This window comes from Colias eurytheme, chromosome 6, assembly GCF_061535395.1.
Source record: "Colias eurytheme isolate Ceu_HAF_F1 chromosome 6, ilColEury1 Martin Lab GWU primary, whole genome shotgun sequence".
Taxonomy (NCBI): Eukaryota; Metazoa; Arthropoda; class Insecta; order Lepidoptera; family Pieridae; genus Colias; species Colias eurytheme.
The window spans coordinates 6,101,619-6,107,636 of NC_142985.1; positions in this window are offsets into that span (position 1 = coordinate 6,101,619).

A 6,018-nucleotide genomic window follows, 5' to 3' on the forward strand; every position below is an offset into this window, starting at 1 on the left:
GTAGCTAATTTAAAAATTGAAACGTGTATTTAAAATTTTATAAATCTTGTTTTGTAAAATGTACACACATTAAACAAAGAATAACAATACTAGCCGTAAAGGTATAATATTACTTTTAATTTTTTAGAATGTATTCTCTCCTTGGAGCGTCAATAAGTTTGTCTTTATAAAGTTCTAAAACTGTATACCATCTCTGGACGTCAATGGACTTTTTCGTTTCGGAAAGTCCTGGACTTGTTCCGGTTGTCTTCTTTGAGTTTTTCTGAAGAGGACGGAGTTATTAGTCTCTTTGTTCAATCTTACGTAAAAGCACAACTTTTAGAGCACCCACAGTTGAGGATTTCAACGAGAAACAGAAAAAGTTATTATTTTATCGGTCTATATATATAGAGAATCCATAAATATTCCAAAGAAGTATTTTCAGATTCAGATAAAAATAAATATAACTTCAACCAATCAATTCATAGTTTCAACTCAAATATGCTTTCGCCAAACAATAATGGTTGAGAAAATTATAAAATATAGATAAAACTAAGGGACATATTATATGCTCTACAAAGTACTGAAAAGTTCAGAACTCCTTGAGCTTAATTGATACCTTTTAACAAGCAGAGCACAATGAAAGCTAAGAAAATGTTCTCAGTAATTTGTAACAACATGTGAATTAGCGTCCTTTGTTATAAGATGTATAAGGAAAAAGAAAGACTATTAAATTATGTTAGGTACATAGATTTTTGAGAACATTATTAGTTGTAGGTACTTGTAGTTCCCCACTAAAAAAAGGTAGTTATAGTGTGAAAACTGAGAAATTTAAATATAAGTAATACTTAAAAATAAATGATGGATATCTAAACAATTGCGACATTTTATTATGTGCACTCTAAATAAGTATGCAGATAAGGTAATTTCACAGCAATATAATAAATGGAAATGCATATCTGCTATAAGTCCGTACAGTTGGCTAGCCGTCTGCTAAGTTTGTCTTTGAAAAAGTTGAGGCACAACGCACCTGTCTCCTCATCAATAGACCGCTCGACGCTACCGAATCTTTGAGCAGCCACAAACAGCCGCAAACTATTTAAACGTAGACGTATTGTTGCCAACGTGAATGAAAGTAGCAAACTTTATTGCTGTGCAGCTTGTATTTAAATCTCTCTAAATTAATAGTTAGCTTCGTCAATTTTTTATACCGTCTTCCCCCTTATCCCATTTCGTTAGACAACACCCATAACCTCTCTTATGGTCGTCTATAATTGGCGACGCAATTTGCTAGCCACCAGGCAATAAATTGTTTGCCTCCCTATACATTAAAAAAAAAGATTAATTACTCATGAATCATGTTTATTTTATAGGGGGCCGTTCAAGTATTACGTAAGCAGATTTCTTACCATTTTTTACCCCCCCGCCCCCCTTGTCATCAAAAGTAAGCAAAGCACTTACCACCTCCCCCTATGCTTACGTAAACATTTTTAGTAATAAATGTTTTTTTATTTTGTTATTTTTAAAATACGAAAATTCATGAAAATATTAGGTTTAACTGATACGCATAGAGTAAATGACAAAAAAATATAATCAATAAAGAATATTTTCGGAACACATTAACAGTCTTCAGTCCATAAAACCTGAATCCATGATTCTAAGTTATCGTTGACATTGGATTGCTGCTCAGTGTTGTGAGTCTGCTAAATAAAACCAGCGTTTAAATATTATTGAAAGCTTTTCCCCATAGAAACCCTTCACATACAGATATTGAAAACACCGTGTATTTTGTGACCAATTGCCGGAGTCGATCTTAGGAAATAAAATATCAATCATTTACCTTTTTACTTTGAGATAGGCCATCATATTTTTTACTCATAAGTCGTTTTAATTGTTACAGAACGTAAAGAGAAACTTTGTACTTATAATATTTACTCACCTCGGAAAAAAAATGAAGCAGATTGGATTTATTTTTAGTCGCCTCTTGCAATTCTTCTTCAATTCTCTTAGATACAATAATATCTAGTTCCTTATCTGACTTTGCTTGTAATTTATAATTTCGCCAAACTTCGTTAAATATAACTTTTGTACATTTTGCACTTTCGTCCCAGTATGAGATTTTTCAAAACTTTCGAACAGTTTTTGGTATAACAAGTGAATAGCGCACGGTAATTTCCCTAATGCGCGGTAATTCCCCTAACCTATTTCTCAAAGCGAGTGCCTACGCATATGTATTATTTGCGGGAATCCCCGAAAAAACTTAAATAACTTACGATGACGTAATCATCATCTAGACCCCCCCACCCCCCATGTCATCCAAAATAAGCAAAACAGATACCCCCCCACCCCCCCTTGGTGCTTACGTAATACTTGAACGGCCCCTAGTACACTAGAGGTCCGCCCCGGCTTCGCCCATGGTACATATTTCGCAATAAAAGGTAGCCTATGTCCTTTCTCGGGTATCAAAATATCTCCATACGAAATTTCATGCAAATTGGTTCAGTAGTTTAGGCGTGATTGAGTAACAGACAGACAGACAGAGTTACTTTCGCATTTATAATATTAGTATGGATATCATTATTTTTGATCTAAAAATACAAACACGCCTACTCATAACAATTACAATAATTAGGTGCGTCAAATTATAAGCGACGCAAACCACCTACGTACTAAAACACTAATTATTTGCAATGTTTCACGCCTTTGTATAGGCCTTCAATGATAATTTCAGAATTCATCACATTAAATGGTAAAAAGTTTTAGCATGTGAAGAATATATTATAGTGATATCATATTATATATGTATATATATAAATATATATATATATATATATATATATATATATATATATATATATATATATATACATATGTATACATATATATATTCCACCACATTTCAGTAGTAGGTATATGACCATCAATTGAATGGAAACGAATAATCCTCAAAATTATTGTCGAATTATTAAATATAAATCATTATCTATATCATAAAAAGTCAAATTTCACAGCAAATAAAAAAAAAATACTTGTGTAGTTGAGCGTGGTAATTTTATTTCTATAAATATTCAAGATGAGACAATTTTTTTGATGACAATATGTCAAGTTATGAAAGTATTGCACGCCTCATAAGCGAAGCGTTGAGGTGGGTACTACTGTCACTTCGCGCAAAACATCTGATTTTTCAAACTTAAAATGTCTTTATAGACTAGAGTAGATAATTTTTGAAACAAAAAAAAAATCGCAGTCGGATGAAACCCATTAGAAAAGGAGGGGAATATGATAAGAATGTAAGGAAAAATAAATTACGGTCAATCCGAGTTTGGGAAGCGGGAGGGGGGAGCTTTTAAGAGAAAAAAATGGTTTCTCTCGATTTCCGACAAAACTACAAGTCCTATAGAAAAAAGTTCAATGGCAAAGTTGTAGGTAATTAAAAGTTCTACAACTTTTGTATTCACAATTTTTTCACATAACCTCAAAATTTAGGTGAAAAATTCAAAAAACCAAGTTTTTGGTCTTTTATTTTTATCTACTTCAAAATTTATTTTTTTTCTACGAAATTTGGTGGAAACTTACTTTATTATGTCCCAAATACACTGTAATTTATTTGATTGAAAATATTTATTTTTTCGCCTTATTTTGAATTAATACCAAAAAAACAACCTAATTTTCAATCGAAAAGTCACCCGTCAAAATATCAGCTTTTTTCAAAAACTTGGGGTGCCTTTTATTCATTGAAATCTCTACTTTCATATGGTGTAAAAAAAATAAACACCACCATAGTAAATGTTCTCAGGAAATGCATACAAACAGTGTGAAAATTAGCTTTTACTAAATCAGGCACACTTCTCGAACTACCTGAAATGTTTTTATCGACATCATTTTGCTTTTGAATATGCTGTAAAATATTAAACTTAGAATAGATAATTATTTTTCTTTTGAAATATTACCGAAAAGCCGATATAAGAGAAGATACAGAGTTCAAGAAGTGTGCCTGATTTAGTAAAAGCTCATTATTACACTGTTTGTATGCATTTCCTGAGAACATTTACTATGGTGGTGTTTATTTTTTTTTACAACATATGAAAGTAGAGATTTCAATGAATAAAAAGCACCCCAAGTTTTTGAAAAAAGCAGATTTTTTGACGGGTGACTTTTCGATTGAAAATTAGGTTGTTTTTTTGGTATTAATTCAAAATAAGGCGAAAAAATAAGTATTTTCAATCAAATAAATTACAGTGTATTTGGGACATAATAAAGTAAGTTTCCACCAAATTTCGTAGAAAAAAAATAAATTTTGAAGTAGATAAAAATAAAAGACCAAAAACTTGGTTTTTTGAATTTTTCACCTAAATTTTGAGGTTATGTGAAAAAATTGTGAATACAAAAGTTGTAGAACTTTTAATTACCTACAACTTTGCCATTGAACTTTTTTCTATAGGACTTGTAGTTTTGTCGGAAATCGAGAGAAACCATTTTTTTCTCTTAAAAGCTCCCCCCTCCCGCTTCCCGAACTCGGATTGACCGTAATTTATTTTTCCTTTTATTTTCATCATATTCCCCTCCTTTTCTAATGGGTTTCATCCGACTGCGATTTTTTTTATCTTTTCATTATTTTTAAAGGCTTCTACCCCAGTCTATTATGTATCATACATTGCACTTGTAAGATAATACATACACACACATATTAAGAAAAAACACTATTTTTAACGTTCATGATATTTTTGATGTCATTTTTGTTATTTAAACTAGTTAAAAAACAGTTTAAAAAAGTTCTGTCTTGGACGTCCGTGTGTCTGTATGTGCGGATCCTTTTTCTTGTTAACACGATAGCGACCGAAATACTTTACTAATCGAGTCTTTTATTTTCTCTTACGCTTGAGTATGCTCAGGAATAGAACCCTTTCATTTTTCAGGGTCTGATTCGATGTGGTTTAATTGTTATTAAATAAACAAAAATAATAATTAATAAATATTTATTAAAAAAAATTATGAGGCGTGCACTTTTGGATTTTCCAAATTATTTTTTTCTCTTACGCTTGAGTATGCTCAGGAATAGAACCCTTTCATTTTTCAGGGTCTGATTCGATGTGGTTTAATTGTTATTAAATAAACAAAAATAATAATTAATAAATATTTATTAAAAAAAAATTATGAGGCGTGCACTTTTGGATTTTCCAAATTATTTTATATTTATTCGCGGAATAATTCTGTCAAAGGTAAATCTGTTATTCATTGGTAAGGAGCACAGTAAGGAGATAGATTTGTTTGTGTGCGGAAGTTTGTGTTGTCAGTTTATCCTTTTATATTAAGTTTCATATCGTTTGAATAGATACTGTTTTGGCTCATCCTTAACTATGTCTCTGAGCATTTCTCTATCATATACTAGCTGTGCCCCGCGGTTTACCCGTATTGCTCCCGTCCTGTTATTAGCGTGATGATATATACCTATAGCCTATAGTCTTCCTCGATAAATGGGATATCGAACACCGACATATTTATCCAAATCGGACCATTAGTTCCCGAGATTAGCGCGTCCAAACAAACAAACGAACTCTTCAGCTTTATAATATTAGTATAGATTATGTAGGTATAATTTACACAAAAATTTGCAATTAATACTAAATTATAAATAATATTCCACATATTAAACATGCTGGTATAATTACATACATCAGTATGATGTATTTTAGACCTTGATTTGTGAAATTTAATATGAAATTAAAGCGATATAGCGACACATTTTGTATGGACTATTATTTGAACAATTATAAAAAGAATACACGACAGTATAACGTCCATGTTAGTACAGAGACACGAGTTTGCAGCAATTGAAGGTAACATCCCAGCACTGTATATCACTGTGATATTCTAAGCCAATAGAACTGTTAATAAACCTCATGTGCTCTAAGGTCTTAAGGGATTCCAACTAGATTTGTATCTGGTAATAGGTTGCCGTATTACTGGCTATTAACGTTCCCAGGATTATGCTTTGAGAAACAAGTGGGCAACAATTACAGGTAACTTTTTGGAGTTGTG